This window comes from Hylobates moloch, unplaced genomic scaffold (assembly GCF_009828535.3).
Source record: "Hylobates moloch isolate HMO894 unplaced genomic scaffold, HMol_V3 SCAFFOLD_10, whole genome shotgun sequence".
Taxonomy (NCBI): domain Eukaryota; kingdom Metazoa; phylum Chordata; class Mammalia; order Primates; family Hylobatidae; genus Hylobates; species Hylobates moloch.
Window position 1 is genome coordinate 32,915,497 of NW_026652285.1, and position 23,245 is coordinate 32,938,741.

The 23,245-nt window shown below is 42.8% G+C and overlaps 1 protein-coding gene across 5 annotated transcripts in view; it reads right to left on the minus strand.

Annotated features, from left to right (window-relative positions):
* The window catches only part of RNF38 (ring finger protein 38), a 156,088-nt gene that overhangs the window by 78,874 nt on the left and 53,969 nt on the right, over window positions 1-23,245 (minus strand). For all 5 annotated transcript variants that reach the window (XM_058444993.1, XM_058444991.1, XM_058444990.1 and 2 more), the window contains exon 2: window positions 9,096-9,166. The gene's annotated coding sequence lies outside the window, so the exon portion shown is untranslated. The remainder of the gene's footprint in view (window positions 1-9,095; window positions 9,167-23,245) is intronic.

The window sequence follows — 23,245 nt, forward strand, 5'->3', positions numbered from 1 at the left end:
TATCTTGTTTTTTTTTGTTTGTTTTGTTTTGTTTTGTTTTTTGTTTTTAAATGTCAGAGGAAAGATCTGGGGCTCAATGGCTGTTCAGATTCTTTTGTCCCATGGGGTGATCCCTTGACATGGTACTCTCCCCCTTCCCCTAGGGATGAGGTTCCTGAGAGCTTGACTACAGTGATTGTTGCTGCTCTTCCGCATCTAGCCACCTAGTAGAGCTACTGGGGTCCGGGCTGGTACTGGGGAGTGTCTGCAAAGAGTCCTGTAATGTGATCAGTATCCAGGTCTCTCAGCTGTGGCCATTAGCATCTGCTCTGACGGAGGTAGCAGGGGAATGAAGTGGACCCTGTGAGGGTCCTTGGTAGTTTTGTTTAGTGCACTGTTTTTCTCAAATGCTGGTTGTGCTGGCAGTGAAGCTGTAATGTGGAAAGACTCAGAACCTCTGGTTAGCTAGGATGTTACAGGCAGTGGAATTTGCTATTATTTTCTCCTTTCTTGGTGCAGAGTTGTTCTTTCATGAGTTGCTGTAATGACTTCAGTTGGTTGGCCTCCAGTCAGAAGGTGACACTTTCAATACAACATCGACTGTGGTAGTATGGGGGGATATAAGTTTGCCCTAAGGTCACTTGCATAAGTATTCTGATTTATCAGGTGATGGGCGGCGCCATAGAGCTCCAGGGCAGAAACAGACCATCAGGTAAGGGCCAGGTTAGGCATATCTGAGACTCTCCTTGGGTGGAGCTTGCTGTGGCCACAGGGTGGGGGGAGGGGGAGGGGGAGGGGGTGGGAGATGGGAGGATGGGGGATGGGGGTGTGATTCTCAGGCCAATAAAATTGTGTTCCCTGGGGGATTATGGTTGCCTCTGCTGCTTCAAACAGATCACCACGGAGTTAGGGGGAAGCTGGCAGTGACAGGCCTCACCGAACTCCTGCACAACTAGCAAGGCTGGTCCCAGTCCCACCATGCCCTGACAGCACCCTTATATCCAGGCAGCCTTAGAGCAAGGCTGAGATTTTGTCCCAGGCTACAAAAGCCCCTGCTGAGAAAGCAGCAAGAATTTCAGGTCTTGCCCCTCCCTGCCTGCCCTAACTTCTGTGCCAGTATCTGCACTTTCGGTTTGCCCACTCCCAAATATTGCCCAGGAAAATTTGCACTCAGTCAAAATGATTACAAAGTTAGGCTGTAAGTTTTCTTCTCCCTGTGGTCCTTCCCCATTTCTAATGGCAGCCTTTCCCAAGAACCCCTGGTAAGACAAAAGTCAGAAATGGCTTCCCTGGGGACTAGAAGTGTCTACAGGGCTCCTTGCTGCTGCCTCAATTTTTTTTTTTGTTTTTTTTTTGTTTGAGACAGAGTCACATTCTGTGGCCCAGGCTGGAGTGCAGCGGCACCATCTCAGCTCACTGCAGCCTCCGCCTCCTGGGTTACAGCGATTCTCCTGCCTCAGCTGCCTAAGTAGCTGGGATTACAGGCATGTGCCACATGCCCAGCTAATTTCTGTATTTTTAGTAGAGACAGGATTTCGCCACGTCAGCCAGGCTGGTCTCGAACTCCTCACCGCAGGTGATCCACCCACCTTAGCCTCCCAAAGTGCTGGAATTACAGCACTTTTTGGCTGGGAGCCACCGTGCCTGGCCTTGCATCAACTTTTATATTTCATTTGGTTCTCTAAATTTGTATCAGCTCCAGGTAAGGTTAAATCCTTCTCCCATCATCTGGATTTTCAGGTTCCCCAGTGAGGATGTGTGTTCAGAGGCCGACTTTCCCCTTCTTGCACTTTGGGCACTCACAACTTTTGGCTGTCTCACGGAATTTGCAGCAACAAGTCGCTTATTTCAAATGGTCTGTGAATAATTTCAGTTTTACTGTTATGTTCCTGCGGTAGTTCTTGAAGCAAAAGTTCACGATGTGAGTCTCCACACACTGTTTTGTCCATCCGAGTAGAAGCTGCAAGTTAAGCCTGCCCACTTTTGATTTAAAATTATACATCTTACTTGAATTCTAACAGTAGGTTAACTTTTATTTTTGATATTTGAACTATTTACCTAAAAGTACCAATAATAATTCTATAAATTAACAATACTTCCATCACTTTTTTTGGTTTTGGAGACAGAGTCTCACTCTGTCATCCAGGCGGGAGTGCAGTGGTGCAATCTTAGTTCAATACAAACTCCACCTCTGGGTTGAAGAGATTCTCCTGCCTCAACCTTCCGAGTAGCTGGGATTACAGGCGTGCACCACCATGCTCAGCTAATTTTTGTATTTTTAGTAGAGACAGGGTTTCACCATGTTGGCCAGGCTGGTCTTGAACTCCTGGCCTCAAGTGACCTGCCTGCCTTGGCCTCCCAATCTGCTGGGATTACAAGCATGAGCCACCACACCCGGCCACTTCCACCACTTTTTAAGTGAAACACTGCTTAACTTTTACAAATCTAGTTCCTATCTTAAGCTAGAGAATCTTTCTCTACCAAGGTACGATCAAGGAACTTGATTTTAACAAGGATGAAAAACATTTCATACAAATATGGTAAGGAAAAAAATCTGTTAATACTGAAATTCCAATTGTTATTTCTCAGGAGAGAAACTGAATAGAGTACTGTGTTTGTTTTTACAATCAATATGTAATTTTTTTTTTTGGAGACAGGGTCTCACTCCATCACCCAGGCTAGAGTGCAGTGGCTTGATCTCCATGCAACCTCAAATAATCTTCCCACCTCAGCCTCCTGAGTAGCTAGGACCACAGGTGTGTACCACTAGGCCCAGCTAATTTTGTATTTTTTGTACACACAGGGTTTTGCCATGTTGTCCAGGCTGGTCAGCTGGTCTCAAACTCTTGAGGTTGAGTGATCCACTCGTTTCGGCCTCCCAAAGTGCTGGAATTACAGGCATGAGCCACTGCACCTGGCCAACAATCAATATGTAATTTTTAAAAATTAAAAAGAGGCCAGGCATGATGATTCATGCCTGTAATCCCGGCACTTTGGAAGACCTAAGCAGGTGGATCATTTGAGGCCAGGAGTTGAAGACGAGCCTGGCCAGCATGGTGAAACCCCGTCTCTACGAAAAAAAAAATACAGGCTGGGCGCAGTGGCTCAGGCCTGTAATCCCAGCACTTTGGGAGGCTGAGGCGGGCAGATCACTTGAGGTCAGGAGTTCATGACCAGCCTGGCCAACATGGGGAAACCCTATCTCTACTAAAAATACAAAAATTAGCCAAATGTGGTGGTACACGCCTGTAATCCCAGCAACTCAGGAGGCTGAGGCAGGAGAATCGCTTGAACCTGGGAGGTGGAGGTTGCAGTGAGGCGAAATGGTGCCACTGCACTCCAGCCTGGGCGACAGAGCAAGACTCCGTCTCAAAAAACAACAACAACAACAATAAAAAATTAGCTGGGCATGGTGGTGGTGCATGCCTGTAATCCCAGCTACTCGGGAGGCTGAGGCTGGAGAATTGCTTGAACCCTGGCAGTGGAGGTTGCAGTGAGCCTAGATCACACCACTGCATTCCAGCCTGGGCAATGGAGCAAGACTCCATTTCAAAAATAAACAAATAAATAGGAAAAAGTAAAAAGATCAAGAAAAAGGAAGTATACAGTCACAGAAGAAAAATTGGTACATCTCGAGCAAAAATCTAAAAATCCAAAATCTGAAATGCTACAAAATCCAAAACTTTCTAAGTACAGATTTCACACTCAAAGGAAGTACTCAATGGAACATTTTGGATTTTCAGATTTGGGATGCTCAACCAGTATATAATGCAAATACACAAAACCTGAAAAAAATCCAAAATCCCAAACACTTCCGGTCCCAAGCATTTTAGATAAGCGATATTGAACCTGTAAGTACATTTTCCATCTTCCCTGAGGGCAGTATGCATGGGATTACTTATAGCACAAGCTAGATGGGTGCTTTTTTCCAAGACAAATGAACGAAGCCTACTATAAGGAATTCTTGTCAAGAAAGACTCCTGCTCTGAAGCACACATAGCAGTTTAGGAAGAACTCTTCTGTTTTTGTTTCTCAAATGGCCATCCTCCTGGCAATGTATCAAGAACTCTGAAAAAATATATAATTGAGGCTACAAGTTAATTCACCTCAAATGAGGGAATAGTCTTATCAAATTCTTCAATATTTTATCTCATTCTCGGGTCAGACCTAGTTCCCCAGCTCAAGCTTGTTGTCACTGTGAAAATGTGACTATTTTCAAACTGACATTAGCTGAGTTAAGTTAATTTCAGTGTCTAAGTGAAACATGACTACAGGTGGCACGGCGTCTGTATTCCCAGCTACTTGGCAAGGCTAAGGTGGGAGAATCCCTTGAAGGTGGGGGCAGAGGTCACAGTGAGCAGAAATTGCGCCACTGCACCCCAGCCTGGGCAACAAAGTGAGACCCTGTCACAAACAAACAAACAAACAAACAAAAAACTCGCACAGAATTCTGAGCCTGACACAGGGTAGGGATGACTTGGCAGAGGAGCCTGGAGTAACAAATAGTCATGAATCAGAATAAAGGCCTGGGGGCAAGAAAAAAAACTACAGACAAGGACTGGTGCCAGTGGTTCAGTTCCACTGTGACTCTCTGAGGCCTTCTCCACTTGCAGATATGTTTCTCCGAGCATGTCACAGTTGAATGGTTGAACTTAAAATAGGAATAGGTTTCTTCAAACAGCAGAGTACAGACTTGAGCAAGGCAGCTTGGGATGGAATTCCACTGTACTGCTGTGTGATCTTGGGTAAATATTTAATCTGTGCCTCAGATTCCTCACTGATAAAACTGGAATAAAGCAGTCCCTACTTCAAAGGGTGTTGTGACTACCTGGTTAAGAGCACAACCTTCGGCCAGGCATGGTGGCTCACGCCTGTAATTCTAGCACCTTGGGAGGCCCAGGCGGGTGGGTCACGAGGTCAGGAGATCGAGACCATCCTGGCTAACACAGCAAAATGCCCTCTCTACTACAAATACAAAAAACTAGCCAGGAGTAGTGACAGGCACCTGTAGTCCCAGCTACTCGGGAGGCTGAGGCAGGAGAATGGCGTGAACCCAGGAGGCAGAGCTTGCAGTGAACTGAGATCGTGCCACTGCACTCCAGCCTGGGCAACAGAGCAAGACTCTGTCTCAAAAAAAAAAAAAAAAAAAAAACAAGAGGACAACCTTCTCCCAGTATTTCTATGCCCACTTCCCTGCTTTCTTATTCTTCACAACACAAATAATCAGTTAACAATATCTTTATTGTCTTGCCTTTCCCCACTCACAGAAAGCAAGCTGCATAAGAGCAAAGACTTGTTTTCTTCAATGCAGTATCCCCAATATCTAGAACATTGCTCTGTATGTAGTAGCTACTCAAATATAAACGTTTGCTACCTAGAAATTACGGAATATGGCCCTGTGAACGAATGTAAAAATAATGCTGGAGGGCCTGTGCAAATTGCTGTGACCAATATAAATTAATGAGAATCTGTAACTCACAGGATTTAATGATTAACATCAGAGCTGGAATCAGTTTCTTGCAGCACTATAAACTATAAACAGATACATATCAGGAGAGAAACTTTAAGCTGGAGAACAACAGATCAAGCCAAAAAAATTGGGGATTGGCCACCACCTCCAAGGCTGTAGAGGGGATGTCCAACAAATAAATTGGCCCTCATACTCCTTGCCTGAACTGTGTTTCTATCCCGTCACACATGGATTAGTTAAAAGTGAGAAAACTTATAAGAAAAATCATCTTTTCTTCCCCAATCTGAGAAACACACCATGCCTGAAAGATGGGCAAAGACAACAAGCAAAGAATCAACACGTTTTGACAATGTGCTCAGAATACCTAAGCAAATATTTTCATAACTTGCATTTGATACAGAAGATCTGGTCTAGCCCTAGCACTGTGGGTTACCCCTGAACAAGTAATTTCTCCCATGGTGGTCACAGCTCCCAAGTTTTTTTTTTTTTTTTGAGACGGAGTCTCGCTCTGTCGCCCAGGCTGGAGTGCAGTGGCGCAATCTCGGCTCACTGCAAGCTCCGCCTCCTGGGTTCACGCCATTCTCCTGACTCAGCCTCTCCGAGTAGCTGGGACTACAGGCGCCCGCCACCACGCCTGGCTAATTTTTTTTGTATTTTTTAGTAGAGACGGGGTTTCACTGTGGTCTCGATCTCCTGACCTCGTGATCCACCCACCTTGGCCTCCCAAAGTGCTGGGATTACAAGCAGGTTGGGGCCGGGCGTGGTGGCTCACGCCTGTAATACCAGCACTTTGGGAGGCCGAGGCGGGCAGATCACTTGAGGTCAGGAGTTTGAGACCAGCCTGACCAACATGGACAAACCTCGTCTCTACCAAAAATACAAAATTAGCCGGGCGTGGTAGCAGATGCCTGTAATCCCAGCTACTCGGGAGGCTGAGGCAGGGGAATCACTTGAACCTGGGAGGCAGAGGTTTCAGTGAGCCAAGATCACACCACTGCACTCCAGCCTGGGCAACAAGAGCGAAACTCTGTCTGAAAAATAAAAAAATAAAATAAAATAAAAATAAAAAGCAAATCAGCGTAAATGTGCTCTATGATCCCTTTAATTCTGAGTGAGACTACGAAAAAGTGGGGAAGGGAGACAGAGTGAGTGTGCAGAGGGCAACAGGTTCATTTTAGTTTTTGCAAAACCAATACCCACGTGTCACAGAAAGACGTCAGGGGGCTGCTGTATACGTAGGGATCTGATTTTTAAACATGATATCCACCCACTCTCCTCCCCAGAATAACACCTGATGATCCTGTTGAAAGCTATAATCTGGCCGGGCACGGTAGCTCACACCTGTAATCCAAACACTTTGGAAGGCTGAGTCGGGTGGATCACTTGAGGCCAGGAGTTCGAGACCAGCCTGGCCAACATGGTGAAGTCCCATTTCTACTAAAAATACAAAAATTAGCCGGGCATGGTGATGAACACCTGCAGTCCCAGCTACTTGGGAGGCTGAGGCACAACCATCACTTGAACCAGGAGGCAGACACTGCAGTGAGCTGAGATCTTGCCACTGCACTCCAGCCTGGGCAACAGAGGGAGACTCTATCTCAAAATAATAAACAAACAAACAAACATAAAAATACAAAAAATTAGCTAGATGTGGTGGCACACGCCTGCAATCCCAGCTACTCAGGAGGCTGAGAATCATTTGAACCTGGGAGGCAGAGGTTGCAGTGAGCCAAGACTGTACCACTGCACTCCAGCCTGAGCAACGAAGCGAGGCTCTGTCTCCTCACTAAAAAAAAAAAAAAAAAAGGAGACAAAGAAAGGCTGTAATCTGTAACTTTTCTTTTATCCACTTCACTTATTGTAAAATGATATACTAGAATCTATCTGTTTTGTATCTGGCTGTATTCCCTAAATGCCTAGACACACAGCTACCAATCAGTAAGTATTTCTTGCTGACTGAATGAGTTGAATAAATTCTAAATATATAGTCAAGAGACCCTAATCCATTTTCTCCATTTCCATTTAGGAAAAAATCAATATATACATGGTAGGTAGGGAGAAAGGAGAGTTGTTTCAGACGGTTCTTTATTCTGCTGATCTCCTGTTCCTTAATAATATTCCTTAAACTTCTCTTCCCTTTTTCCCCCATATTTCCAGAAAAATCTCCTGTCTCAAAAGCACAAAATCAGCTATAGAAAGATTAATAAATTAGAAAACAAAAACATTTTCAGGGGTGACAGGAAGTACCTGGCAAAGGTAGACAAAAAGCTTATCTTCAGAATCTAAGGTCTGGAGACAACCTGGAGGGCAGTCTGGCTTCTATACCATAAATGAACAAATGGATAGTAGCATAACACACTCAGCAGAAGAAAAAAAATTTAACCCAAAAGCACCTTCATAATTATGAAGCACAATCACTTGTAACATTAGTAACCTAAAATGATTTTGCCTTTTCCCTCTATCATCACTTTTAATTTCAAATGCTCATTTCTAAAATCTGTGGTATACAAAATTTTCTGTAGCCAACTATATATTCTAGAAGTCTCAGTGGCTTGCCTTTGAAAGAAGTTAAAAATGAAACTCATGCCTCTTGATTGGTACAATAATAAAGGAGACTCTGGAATGCTATGAGCTACCACTCTCTGTAAAGAGAGTGAAATCAGTCTGAACAAAGCTCACAGAGACCAACAAACAGAACAAAGAAACCATTTGGAAAATCCCAATTATCAACCAACTTCTTGATCCAGCTCCAACACAATGAGAGAGGAGGATCTTGATCAAAACAGCAGAGAAAAAGACTGCTTAGATTGGTCTGCACTGGAAACTACCAAGGGAGTGATAGATTCCTGCATATAACATGCAGGAAATGGGAGGGAAGCCACTAGAAATTGATGGTGAAAAAGACTAAATTTAAGTCCATCCAGATCGGCAGCCAGATGTTCCAAACGCCCAGCCCACAGAAATATTTACTGCAAGGGCTGGGCCGTCAAGGGTACTGATGAGTATTGAAAAGCCCCTAGAGACCAGGTTTCTTTAGAGATAAAAAGAACAAAAGCAAAAAACACAATGAAACCACCACTAATAGTTTGGACATAATTTAAAATATATACATATCAAGCCCAAAGTAGACTTCTTGTGTATGAACCAGATCGATTCAACTGACAATCCCCAATATTTAAATTGGCCTTTGTAAACAGAGCCAAAAAAATTTTTTTGAAGGTAAAGTATAAGAAGAAAACATAATTCAATGCAATTAATGCCAAAAGTGAACCAAAATGTAATGTCCAAGATATTTCCAACATGAGTTGCTGAGATAGCTATCAACCTCTGAAACACATGTTCATATATTAAGATAATCCATTCAGGCTGTGCAGAAGAGGAAGCACCACTATGGGGACAGAGGCATAGGTAGGAAAGTGGAGTGTTGATCAAAAGTCCAACCCACCTCGGGTTGAGGAATTAGCCTACTAGGTTTTCTGGAGCAGTCAATAATTTGACACACAAACCAGCAAGGCCCTCAGCATCTCAACAATGTGTCCCCACAAATCACACTCTTCTTGCCCTAGGCCCAGAGTTATGCAAGAGAATCCAGCAACGTAAGATTGGCATGCATTTTCACCATGGCAGACATCAACACGAACCTCACCTTGTCACTGTCATCATGACAAATGTGGTCGTGATGGATGGACTGGCACTGAAAAGAAGCACCAACACTACCTACAAGAAAAAGGGAGGAAAGGTTAAGATGCAGTAATTCCTTACATTTAAACTGCTTTACCAATTAAAAGTGCTTTTACATCCATGATCCCATCTAATAAAATACTCATATAAGTAGACACTGTGGGGATTATTATTCATGCATTTTAACAGAGGAAAACAAAACACAGAGAGGCTGACCCACACAAAGGAGCAGTCAGGGAGTGGCAGGTCTAAAACTACAACTCCATTATTCAAACCGCTAATCCCACCTCTTTCTACTAGACCGACTGGTCTCCTTTCAAAGTAAGATTACCTACATAAACACAAGCCTTCAATAGGGCAAACTCTTATTTATGAGGAAAAATATTACATTCCTTTTCAGACTACACATGCTTTGAGAAAAAACTGGTCCTATAAATTCTAAACATATGAGAAACAATCTAATCTACAATCACATAACACTTTAAATGTTTTTATTACTTTAAATGTATATAAAATATACCCATTTGTAAATTTTAAAAACTACCTTCCAATAACAACTGCTCTTTAATAATAGTTACATTTCTAACCAACACAAACTATTCAACAAGTGATTAGAACAACAGATTGCCCATTTTTAAAAGTTTTGGTTTATACTTCATACCATAAACAAAATGGTGAGTCAAAGATCTATGTAATGTAAAAAATGAGGCCAGTTTTAGACAAAAATGTTAAATTTTAAAAATAATCTTAGAGGCCAGGCGCAGTGGCTCAGGCCTGTAATCCCAGCACTTTGGGAGGCCAGGGCGGGTGGATCACCCGAGGTTAGGAATTTGAGACCAAACTGGCCAACATGGTGAAACCCCGTCTCTACTAAAAATACAAAAATAGCCACGCGTGGTGGCTCACCCCTGTAATTCCAGCTAATAGGGAGGCTGAGGAAGGAGAATCACTTAAACCCGGGAAACAAGAGGTTGCAGTGAGCCGAGATTGTGCCACTGCACTCCAGCCTGCATGAGTGAGACCCTGTTTCAAAAAAAAAAAAAAGAAAATGAAAATAATCTTGGAGTAAAAAAAACCTTCTGAAAGAAGATACTAAACATGAAGTCATAAATAAAAAGCACACATGACTTGGACCAAAGGCTAACAAAACCCCTCCTGAGTAGCTGGGATTACAGGCACACACCACCACGCCCAGCTAATTTTTGTATTTTTAGTAGAGACGGGGTTTCGCCATGTTGGTCAGGCTGGTCTTGAACTCCTGACCTCGTGATCTGCCCGCCTCGGCCTCCCAAAGTGCTAGGATTGCAGGCGTGAGCCACCGCACCCGGCCTCAGACAGTACATTTTAAGATATTATTAATGTTGGGAAGATGTTAAGTAACATGAGGCTAAAGACTGTAAGTGAGGATCACCTGCTTATTTACTAGTACAGTAAGAGCTTATTGATACTTCTAGATATGTACAGCAGAAAATTCTCTTTCAGAATCGGATTTGTTTTGTTTTGTCTTGTTTTAAGCAAAATTAGTGAGACACAATTCACATACCACACAATTATCTATTATTTAAAGTATACAATTCAATTTTTTTTTAGTATATTCACAAAGTTGTACAACCATCATCACAATTTTAGGACATTTTCACCACCTAAAAAGAAACCTCAAGCCCATTTATCTCTTCCTTGAGCCACTGACAACCACTACTCCAACCTCTGTGTATTTGCCAATCCTGGACATTTCATATAAACAGAATCATAAAGCATGTGGTCTTTGTAATCAGGTTCATTCACCTACCATAATGTTTGCAAGGTTCATCCACACTGAACTGCGTACCAATTCATTCCTTTCTATGGCTAAATAATATTCCAGTATATGGATATACCACATTTTGTTTCACTTTGGAAATATTATGACTAATGCTGTTTTGACATCAATTTACAAGTTTTTGTGTGAACGTTTATTTTCATTTCTCTTGTTGGGTCACTTGATCTCTGTATTCAACCTTTTGAGGAACTGCCAAACTTTTCCAAACTGACTGCATCATTTATAATTCCACCAGCAATATATTACAGTTCCTCTGGCATTTTTTTTTTTTTTTTTTTTTTGAGACGGAGTCTCGCTGTCGCACAGGCTGGAGTGCAGTGGCGTGATCTCAGCTCTCTGCAGGCTTCGCCCCCTGGGGTTCACACCTCTGGCATTTTTTGAGTAGAATGCACTTTGGAGTCAGACTTCGATACAATTCAGGAATTTACAGACTATGTGAACTTAGGTAAGTCACTTAACAAATCATATGCCTTCCTCATCTGTAAAATAAGAATATTATTATCTACTTATATATAGGTAATTTATAGAGCTGTTCTGAGAGATATTAAAGTTAGATGTATGAAAAAGCTAATAGCACAGTGCCTGGCACACAGCAATTCAAGAAATGGTACTACAATTAACACTTCTATTCACATCAAGGCTGTGATTTGCCTGTGAGACACTGCCTAAGTCCTCAATTTTTTTTGCTAGAGCTGTTTCGCCTTCATTTTTTGAGGAGGAAGGGGAAGAGGTAACATGTCTGTCTCTCCAGCCACATCATAGGATCCCTAATTAATCTTTCCATCCTCCAGCATGCAGCACATTTCCTGACTCATGGCAAGTACTAAGTAATTGCAAAAGCAAAGCATGAGAGAAAAGAAATAAAAGAAAGAGTTTTTAAAAGATAAAAAGGAAAAGGGGAAGAAAGGAAATGAAGCCTTCCTGATTTCTCCCTCCCTTTCCTAGTCTACACTTCCATCGGTCCCTCCACGTACAGGCCCCAATGAGATTTAATGACCTCTTCCTCCTTTCTCCTGTACAAGCTGCTTAGCCCTTGTTACCAAAATTCCTGTGTTGAAACCTAATCCCAAATGTAAGGGTATTTGGAGGTGGGATGTTTGGAAGGTGATTAAGTTATGAAGGCAGAGAGCCTTCATGAATGGGATCAGTATCCCTGTAAATTCGGCCCCAAAGAATCCCTCACCCTTTTGCCTTGTGAGGACACAGCAAAAAGGCACTCTCTATGTACCAGGAAGCAGGCCCTCGCCATAATGAATCTGGGTTCCCTGATCTTGAATTTCCCGGCCCCTATCTATCTATCTATCTATCTATCTATCTATCTATCTATCTATCTATCTACTTATTAATTTATTTGAGACAGAGTTTCACTCTTGTTGCCCACGCTGGAGGGTGGTGGTGCGATCTTGGCTCACCGCAACCTCCACCTCCCAGGTTCAAGCGATTATCCTGTCTCAGCCTCCCGAGTAGCTGGGATTACAGGTATGCGCCACCATGCCTGGCTAATTTTGTATTTTTAGTAGAGACAGGGTATCTCCATGTTGGTCAGGCTGGTCTCAAACTCGCGACCTCAGGTGATCCATCTACCTTGGCCTCCCAAAGTACTGAGATTACAGGCATTAGCCACTGCACCCAGACAAATTTCTCAGCTTCTAGAACTGTGAGAAATAAATTTCTGTTGTTTATAAGCCACCTAGGCTATGGTATTTGTTATAGCAGCCTGAAGAGACTAAGGCAGGCCTTACACTAAAATAAAAAAATGAGGCCAGACGCGGTGGCTCACGCCTGTAATCCCAGCACTTTGGGAGGTGGAGGCAGGCGGATCATGAGGTCAGGAGATGGAGACCATCCTAACATGGTGAAAGCCCGTCTCTACTAAAAATACAAAAAATTAGCCGGGCGTGGTGGCATGCACCTGTAATCCCAGCTACTCAGGACGCTGAGGCAGAAGAATTACTTGAACCCGGGAGGCGGAGGTTGCAGTGAGATGAGATCACACCACTGCACTCCAGCCCGGGCGACAGAGCAAGACTCTGTCTCAAAAAAAAAAAAAAAAAAAAAGGATAAAACTGTAGTACAACTACTGTTTACATACAGTAAACAGTGTGTGTGTGTGTGTGTGTGTGTGTGTGTGTGTGTGTACATATATATATATATGTATAAATTCAATTTCCCCTGCTGGACCATGACCACATGTTTTTAGAGTCAGAGACTGAGCCTTGGTCATCTTTATGATCTCCGTAGAGACCATAACATACATCAAGTTTTGTTCAAAGAAGGCCATACTTAAAAAGTTTACTTAATACATAAAGACTTTGAATAACAGCATTATTCTGACCTTAGGCCTAACAAAGAAACCAACCAAGTGAAGCAAGGGGCATATGACAACTGAATAAATATAACTAGACACAGCTGGGGGAAGTAACCTCTCTTCTTACATTCAGGGCTATATTTCTTGAATGGTCCATTCTAAAGACAGCCCTGAGCATTTACTATCTACTCAGTACATACCAGACATATGTACACAAGACAAAGCAAAAAGCAAGCAAGGCCCCTAGCTCTATGGACAGCCCAGTAGAGAGCATTTGCCTGCCATCCTGAAGACTCTAATCTCACTCACACTCCAGAAATTTCATTTCTGCAATTGCTTAATTCATTAAATAAGTATTTATCAAGCCCTCGCTACATGTCAAGTCTATCCTAGGCACTGGAAACATAGGAATAAATAACACAAGATCCCTGCTCTTCATGAATTTTATTTTAAACAGTTCTGTAAAGATGCATTTCTTTGCCAATAATTCAGTGAAATACCCGTATGCGCTAACTTTTAAATAAATTTTAGTAGTAACGTGTACATAAGCTTAAAAAGTAAAAAAAGAATGAAATGGATTATGATGAAAAAAGAATCCCATTGCCTTCTTCCCTATCCCTAGTCTCCCTTCCCAGAGGCAAATATTCCCCAAATCTTACAGGCATTCCCTCCAGTATTGAAGACAATGGTCCTCTGGTATCTGTGGGAGATTGGTCCCAGGACCCCCGAAGGATACCAAACTCTGCAGATGCTCAAGCCCTTTATATAAAATGGCTTAGTATTTGCATAAAACCTATGTACATCCTCTCATATACTTTAAATCATCTCTAGACTACTTATAATAACTAATACAACGTAATGCTATATAAGACACAGTGGCTCACGCCTGTAATCCCAGCACTTTGGGAGGCCGAGGTGGGAGGATCACGAAGTCAGGAGTTTGAGACCAGCCTGGCCAACAAGATGAAACCCTGCCTCTATTAAAGATACAAAAATTAGCCGCGCATGGTGGTGGGCACCTGTAATCCCAGCTACTTGGGAGGCTGAGGCAGGAGAATTGTTTGTACCCAGGAGGCAGAGGTTGCAGTGAGCTGAGATCACACCACTGCACTCCAGCCTGGGCGACAGAGCAAGATTCCATCTCAAGAAAAAATAAATTAATTAACAAACAGTAATTGTGCTACAGTTTTACTCATTTTTTTAATTGTAGTATTGTTGTTTTTATTGTTTATTTTTCCTGATATTTTCCATGCAGTTGGCTAAACCCAAGGATGTGGAACCTGCAGATATAGAGGGCCAACTATAACATACTTTATATGACTATTTCTTGGTTATTAATTTTATAAATTGTTTATTGAATTTCTAGCATACTATCATCAGATAACTAAACTATTCCACCCCTCCTACCCTACTCTCACCCAGTCCTCCAACATAATTATGTAGTTTTTGTGTTTTTATCAAGAGGATGGTCACTGAAATTCCAGAAATAGATAAGACCTCCTAAAGAGAAAGTATAATCAGAGAAAAGCAGAAGGCCAAGAATTATTATTATTATTATTTTTAATTTTGAGACAGAGTTTCGCTCTTGTTGCCCAGGCTGGAGTGCAATGACGCGATTTCGGCTCACTACAACCTCCGCCTCCCGGGTTCAAGCGATTCTCCTGCCTCAGATTCCCAAGTAGCTGGAATTACAAGCATGCGCCACCATGCCTGGCTAATTTTTTGTATTTAGTAGAGACAGGTTTTGCCATGTTCATCAGGCTGGTCTTGAACTCCTGACCTCAGGTGATCCACCCACCTCGGCCTCCCAAAGTGCTGGGATTACAGGCATGAGCCACCGTGCCTGGCCTTAAAATTTTTTAAATACTGAAATGTATTGGAGGAAAGAGGTAGTTAATGAAGGAGATAAAGAGAAAGAGCCAGAGGAAAGAAATTAAAGAACATGTGTGGGGATATAAAAGGACCAAGAAGGAAGTGTCTGATTTGATTGATTTTCTTGCGTGTTAATGAGAGGCTAGTAGTAGAAGGAGCGGCTCTACTTTGTATTTTTCCATTTGAATGGAAATATGAGGACTTCAGATGTGGGGCGGGGGGGGGGGGGTTCCAATTTCCAGAGCATCTCCTTATTCTTCTTGAGGAGAGATAAAGAGAATTCAGACATTCCAAATCCAAACAAAAATCTGGCCTTAATGAGGATTAAAAAAAAAAAAAAAAAAAAAAACACGGCTTTTCTATACTCTCACAACATTTCTGGCACACAATTTATGAGTTGTCCACAGCAAGCAATCCTTCAGTTCTCCACGGGCATCAGTTGACATCCTATAATTCTAACACTACCCATAGTAGATGTAGACCCCAAAGGTAAAGGGCTCAGTCCCACAAGACTGCCTCCTACTTCACATGCCAATTGCAAGTAGTGGCTCCTCAGGCTAACCACAACTTTTGTCAGTTTGGCTACAAATCAGAGGTTCCCATCACCCCTTCTTCTGATTCACTAATTTGCTACAATGGCCCATAAAACTCAAGGAAACATCTATAGTCATGCATTGCTTAATGATGAGAATACATTCTGAGAAATGCATGGTTAGGTAACTGAATCATTGTGTGAACATCATACCAGAGAGGCTATACAGTATACTTAGACAACACGGTATAACCTACTGCCCCTAGAGCACAAACCTGTATAGCATGTTACTGTACTGAATACTGTAGGCAACTGTAACACAGTGCTATTTGTGTATCAAAACACATCTAAACATAGAAAAAGTACAGTAAAAATACAGTATTATAATCTCAGGGGACCAGTCATATACGCAGTCCCTCTTTGACAAAAACACCATTATGTGGCACAAGACCGCACTTTTGTTTACTGGTTTACTAAAAAGGTTAAAGATGAAAAGCCAATGAAAGAGGCACATGGGGTAAGATATGGAGGAAGGGGGAATGAGCAGAGCTGCCATGCCCTTTTTAGGCACACCATCCTCCCAGCACCTCAATGTCTTCACCAACCCAGAAGCTCTCCAAACTCTATTATTTAGGATTCTTATGGAGATTCCCTTAGGTAGCCATGACTGATAAAAATCACTAGCCATTGGTAACTGAACTCAATCTCCAGCCCCTCTCCTCTCTCTGGAGGGATGCTGGGTTGAAAGTTCCAACACTCAAATTGCATGACTGGTTCCTTTGGCAACGACCAGCCCTCATCTAGAAGCTATCAAGGGGCCCACCAAGACTCACTTCATTAGCAGAAACTCAGGTATAGCTGAAAGGAGCTAATTACAAATTAAGACGCTCCTCTCACCCCAATCACTCAGGAAATTCCTAGGGTTTTCGGACCTCTGTGCCAGGAATTAGGGATGAAGAACAAATATATATTTTTTATTATAGCACATTATCACAGTGGTCCACTCCTTGAGTTGTGAGATAAATAATCTAATTTCCTTTGCATTCTCCCATGGCTTAATATTAATCTGGGTATTAACTTTTTTATTTTTGAGACGGAGTCTCACTCTATTGCACAGGCTGGAGTGCAATGGCACGATCTCGGCTTACTGTAACCTCGGCCTCCCAGGTTCAAGTGATTCTCCTGCCTCAGCCTCCCAAGTAGCTGGGATTACAGAGGTGTGTCATTATGCCTGGCTAATTTTTGTATTTTTAGTGGAAACGGGGTTTCCCCGTGTTGGCCAGGCTGGTCTGGAACACCAGACCTCGTGATCCACCTGCTTCAGCGTCCCAAAGTGCTGGGATTACAGGCGTAAGCCACTGCGCCCAGCTGAGTATTAACTTTGTTATCCACTCATAACTTCCCATTTTACAAGGGACAAGGGTAAAATTCAAAGAAATACTATTGGCCAGGCACGGTGGCTCACGCCTGTAATCCCAGCACTTTGGGAGGCAGAGGTGGGCGGGCAGATCACAAGGTCAAGAGATCGAGACCATCCTGGCCAACATGGTGAAACCCCGTCTCTACTAAAAATACAAAAATTAGCTGGGCGTGGTGGTGTGCCCCTGCAGTCCCACCTACTCGGGAGGCTGAGGCAGGAGAATCACTTGAACCCAGGAGGCGGAGGCTGCAGTGAGCCGAGATCCAGCCTGGTGACAGAGTGAGATTCAAAAAAGAAACAACAAAAACAAAACAAAAAAACAAAGAAATACTATTTCAGCCATTCAGGAGAAAATGCTAGTTACACATATGGTAAGCATGAGTCATCACTATTAATTACTATTTATTATAACTATTATTTTCATTATTACCATTTATGATAACTAAACATAACACACTTATTTTACAATTTAGTACCTACAGGAATTCAAATCTCTAGGCTAAGAAACCTGAAATCTCTAATATCTTCCCTAACTATTAAATAAGATGAGAGGGTAAATTGCTGCTGTGACTTCTAGTATAGAGAAAAGATTGATATTCACAGTGGAGATAAGAGAGAAGAATGATAGCTACCAGAGGCTGGGGAGGGTAGAGGAGGGGCTAGGTGGGGGAAGTAAGGATGGTTAATGGGTACAAAAAAAGTAAATGAGTAAGATCTAGTATTTGATAGCACAACAGGGTGACTATAGTCAATATAAGTTTAATTATACATTCTAAAATAACTAAAAACAGTACAACTGGATTGTAACACAAAGGATAAATGCTTGAGGTGATGGATAAACCCCTTACCCTAATGTGATTATTAGGCATTGTATGCCTGTATCAAAATATCTCATGTACCCCCATAAATATATATACCTACTAGGTACCCACAAAAATTAAAATTTAAAAATTTCTAAAAAAGAAAACATAGGGCCAAGCACAGTGCTCACGCCTGTAATCCCAGCACTGTGGGAAGCCAAGACGGGCAGATCACTTGAGATCAGGAGTTCGAGACCAGGCATCGTGGCAGACACCTGTAATCCTAGCTACTCCAGAGACTGCGGCAGGAGAACTGGTTGAACCTGGGAGGCGGAAGTTGTAGTAAGCCGAGACTGTGCCACTACACTCCAGCTTGGGAAACAGAGTGAGACTTCGCCTCAAAAAAAAAAGAAAAAGAAAATATAAATGACTTTGGATATATACAAATGTTAAGCTTTTCTCAAAAGAAAAATTGAAGTAAAAATGACACTTTGTCACCCACCAAATCAATAAAAAGCAAGAAGTTTAATAACACACTATATTGGAGAAGGTATGAAAAAAACAGGCTCTAAAACATTGCTAGTAGTAGATAAACTAGTACATCTTCTAAAAAGAGTAATTTGGCAGTTAACTGACTCAGTGAAAAATACATACAACTTTTAGGCCAGGCGTGGTGGCTCATGCCTGTAATCCCAGACTTAGGGAGGCCAAGGCAGGTGGATCACAAGGTAAGGAGATGGAGACCATCCTGGCCAACATGGGGAAACCCCATCTCTACTAAAAATACCAAAATTAGCTGGGTGTGGTGGCACGCGCCCATAATCCCAGCTACTTGGGAGGCTGAGGCAGGAGAATGGCTTGAACCTGGGAGGCAGAGATTACAGTGAGCCGAGATCGTGCCACTGCACTTCCAGCTTGCCGACAAAGCGAGACTCTGTCTGAGAAAGGAGAGGGGAGGGGGAGGGGAGGAGGGAGGGGAGAGACGCAGGAGGGGAATGGGAGGGGAGGAGGAGGGGGAGGGCAGGGGAGGAGGAGGGGAAGGGCAGGGGAGGAGGAAGGGGGAGGGCAGGGGAGGAGGAGGGGGGAGGGCAGGGGAGGAGGAGGGGAAGGACTTTTATTTTTTGAGATGGAGTTTCGATCTTGTTGCCCAGGCTGGAGTGCAATGGCGCCATCTTGGCTCACCACAACCTCCGGGATTCCAGCGATTCTCCTGCTTTAGCCTCCCAGGTAGCTGGGATTACACGCATGCGCCACCACGCATACCTGGCTAATTCTGTATTTTTAGTAAAGATGGGGTTTTTCCCATGTTGGTCAGGCTGGTCTTGAACTCCTGACCTCAGGTGATCCGCCTGTCTCAGCCTCCCAAAGTGCTGGGATTACAGGCATGAGCCACCGTGCCCAGCCTACATGTAACTTTTAAACCAGATATTCCAATCCTAAAAGTGCATCTCACAAATATACTTGGCCCTCAAACTGATGTGTGTACAAATTATGCATCACAGTTTATTGCATGCCTCTCAAGATTAGAACTGGCTCCATGAGGGCAGGAAATTCCCTTGCCTTATACATTATATCCCAAGTGGAAAGAATAGTGCCTGGCACATAGCAGGTAATCAATATTTGCTCAACAGAATGAGTAAAATCAATTATTTTAAGGGTGTAAATGCCCACCAATAAGAGAATACTCTGCAACTGTAAGTGGAGAGTGGGTGGGAAGAGGAAGCTCTAGGTACTGATAAAGAATAAGCTCCACTATATACTGTCACAGAAACAAAGCTATGTGTGGAACAGCATAGTGAGCCACCACTGTGTAAAAAAGTGGGGGCTGGTGGAGGTACAGATGTATAGAAACTGATCACACTGTTTCTAAGTCTAGGGAGAACAATGAAGCAGGACAGGCATCAAAGAAAGTCTTTTCACTGTATGCTTTTTCCTAGTTTTAAAATTTTGAACCATGCGAATATATTACCTATTTAAAAAATAAACTTTAGAAAAGAGATTGGTCTTACTCTAAATTACAGTGGTTATAATATGAAGCAGATTCTTAAACATACTTGAGGTTGCCAAGTTGAAATGCAAGGCAAACACGAGAGTAGTAATTTTTAAATGAGATGTGACCTATACCTAAGAATTATTTGTATTCCAAAACAAAAAGTAAAAATTAGGTAGAAATTTACTCCAATAATTTATATTATTCTGTGAAGTCAATATAGTTGTTTGAATAACAGGCATCATTTAGAGGGAGAAACTGAATTTGAAAATACAATAGTTAATGATCAGTACTGGTTCTTAAATGTTCAAAGACACTGAACATGCCTTGGCCTTACTGAATGGAGGTTTTTTTTTTTTTTTTTTTTTTTTGTTTTGTTTTTTTCTTTTTTGAGACGGAGTCTCACTCTGTCGCCCAGGCTGGAGTGGCTGGAGTGCAGTGGCGCAATCTCGGCTCACTGCAAGCTCCGCCTCCCGGGTTCACGTCATTCTCCCACCTCAGCCTCCCGAGTAGCTGGGACTACTGGTGCCTGCCACCACGCCCGGCTAATTTTTTGTATTTTTCGTAGAGACAGGGTTTTACGGTGTTAGCCAGGATGGTCTCGATCTCCTGACCTCGTGATCTGCCCACCTCAGCCTCTCCAGTTCTTTGCAACTCTTTTTGTATCCATGAGAACCTACAGATTTTTACTTCCTAAAAAAGCACTTGTTTCAAAATGGCAAAACAATTCATTTAAATGTTAAGCTTCCTATATGAGGCTATAGGCACCTAATATTAAGGATAGACTCTGCGTGTATATTCACAGTTGTGTAACAAAGTTTATAGATAAATCTTTCATTCAAATTAGGCTTTTATCAAAATTAAGTTGTAGCAGGATGTTTTGGTAAGGGAGATGCCAAGAATGTAAAGAGTGGGTAGAAAAGTAAAATATTGAGAAAGTGCATTGCAAAAATATCTAGGGAAGTCAAATGATCTCAATGGGAAAGCTGACATTAAACAGTGATAATCCAAACAAGAAGAGACCTCAATTCAGTTTAGAAAGAGCTTAGCCATTCAGCTCCTTTTCTGAAAGATAACTGCCTATTATTAAAATAGTAATGAAGACTCATATAGCATAGTCTAGATTATCATATTAGATTCATTTATACCCATTTTCCTTCTATTATTTGTGGAAAATATATAATTTACAGACGCAATAGTAAGAAACACTTACAATCGTGGCCGGGCGCAGTGGCTCACACCTGTAATCCCAGTACTTTGGAAGGCCAAGGCGGGCGGATCATGAGGTCAGGAGATAGAGACCATCCTGGCTAACATGGTGAAACCCTGTCTCTACTAAAAATACAAAACATTAGCCGGGTGTGGTGGCAGGCGCCTCTAGTTCCAGCTACTTCGGAGGCTGAGGCAGGAGAATGGCATGGACCTGGGAGGTGGAGCTTGCGGTGAGCCCAGATAGCACCACTGCACTCCAGCCCAGGTGACAGAGCGAGACTCCTCAAAAAAAAAAAAAAAAAAAAGAATGGGAACATAAGTATAAGTAATATAAAATGGATAATCATCCATCCTTTAGTTTTGCCATGGCAACCAGGGTCAGTAATCTTTGAAAGCTGTTTTCTGACTTCCTAGTTCTAAAACAGAGAAGGCAGTTTTCTACCACCAGAGCAGCCAAAGGTCAGACCCTTCCCTTTTCCCTCTTAGCTATTCCTATGCAGATAAAACATTTGAGGAGGCAAATAGGATATGATGAGTGGCTGCTTAACAAGGCCACTTGGGCTGCAGTGGAAGTCGGCCAGCCCTTTCCTTCACTCTTGCTCCTGGCACTGCAGCTGAGCAGGGCAGGCCCAGGGAGAGAATTCATGTGTGAATCTTACTATCAAAGATGCCACACCCCAACCAACATCAGACCAGTCATACAATGTATTTGGTTTTGCCTCAACATATCTTACAACTAAAATATCTTCTCATCAACTCTTGGTTCTTTATGAAGATGATGCAAGTGAGCCTAAGTATAAGTAAATCAACTCAGAGGAAAAATCTACATAGCTTGGTCAGTTACAGTTACTGGGCATCTCACCTAAAATTAGTCCCACATCATTGGTTGTAAAATGTTACCCTCCATCTAGGAAACAAATCATTTTCACCTGAGCTCAAAGCTTTCTAAGGACAATATTCTAAAAAACAAAGAAGGAAAGTCAGATCAGACAAATTTATAGAAGGAGCAAGGTTAAAATAAAAAAGAAGAAGAAGAAGAACAGACAAATCAATACTACTAGCTGACAGACTGAGCTAGGTGCTGGCAAGCAGGACAAAAATCAACAAAATATGGTCCTTATCTTTAAGCAGCTTTCAACTTAGGAAGGGAAACAAAACCTAAATGTCAGCTAATAACCCTAAAGTAACTTGTCAAGATGGTTTACTTCAGACTGTAAGTGCAAAGGCAATTCAGTGAGTCTATTAAAGACAGAAGAGGCCGGGCGCGGTGGCTCACGCTTGTAATCCCAGCACTTTGGGAGGCCGAGGCGGGCGGATCACGAGGTCAGGAGATCGAGACCACGGTGAAACCCTGTCTCTACTAAAAATATAAAAAAATCAGCCGGGCGTGGTGGCGGGCGCCTGTAGTCCCAGCTACTCGGAGAGGCTGAGGCAGGAGAATGGCGTGAACCCGGGAGGCGGAGCTTGCAGTGAGCCGAGATCGCCCCACTGCACTCCAGCCTGGGCGGCAGAGCGAGACTCCGCCTCAAAAAAAAAAAAAAAAAAAAAAGGCAGAAGAAAAGTCTTAAGAGGTAGGTCTTAAAAGAGGAGGAAGAAGAATGATATAGCAGCCAATGCTAATTCTTAGGCAGGAGTCTGTGAAGCCTAAGAAATTTTACAAAAAGGTTTGTAGGCATAAATGTACCACTTTTCTGTAGAGGATGCTGGTTGTTTTGGGTTCTTTGTTTGACACTGAGTCTCACTCTGTAGCCCACTCTGCAGTGCAGTGGCCCAATCACAGCTCACTGTAGCCTCAACCTCCTGGGCTCAATCAATCTTCCAGCCTCAGCCTCTCGAGTAGCTGGGACTACAAGTGTGTGCTACCAGGCTCAGCTAATTTTTTATTTTTTGCAGAGATAGGGTCTATGTTGCCCAGGCTGGTCTCCCAACTTCTGGGCTCAAGACATCCTCCCATCTCAGTTTCCCAAAGTGCTGGGATTACAGGAGTGAGCCACCATGCCCAGCCAAGGGTGTTGCTTTTTAATCAGACCTTCAAAGTAGTCCAAGATTCTCAAAAGGTAGATCCAATACTCTAAATAAGCTTGTCCAACCCGTGGCCCATGGGCTGCATGCAGCCCAGGAAGGCTTTGAATGCAGCCCAACACAAATTCATAAACTTTCTT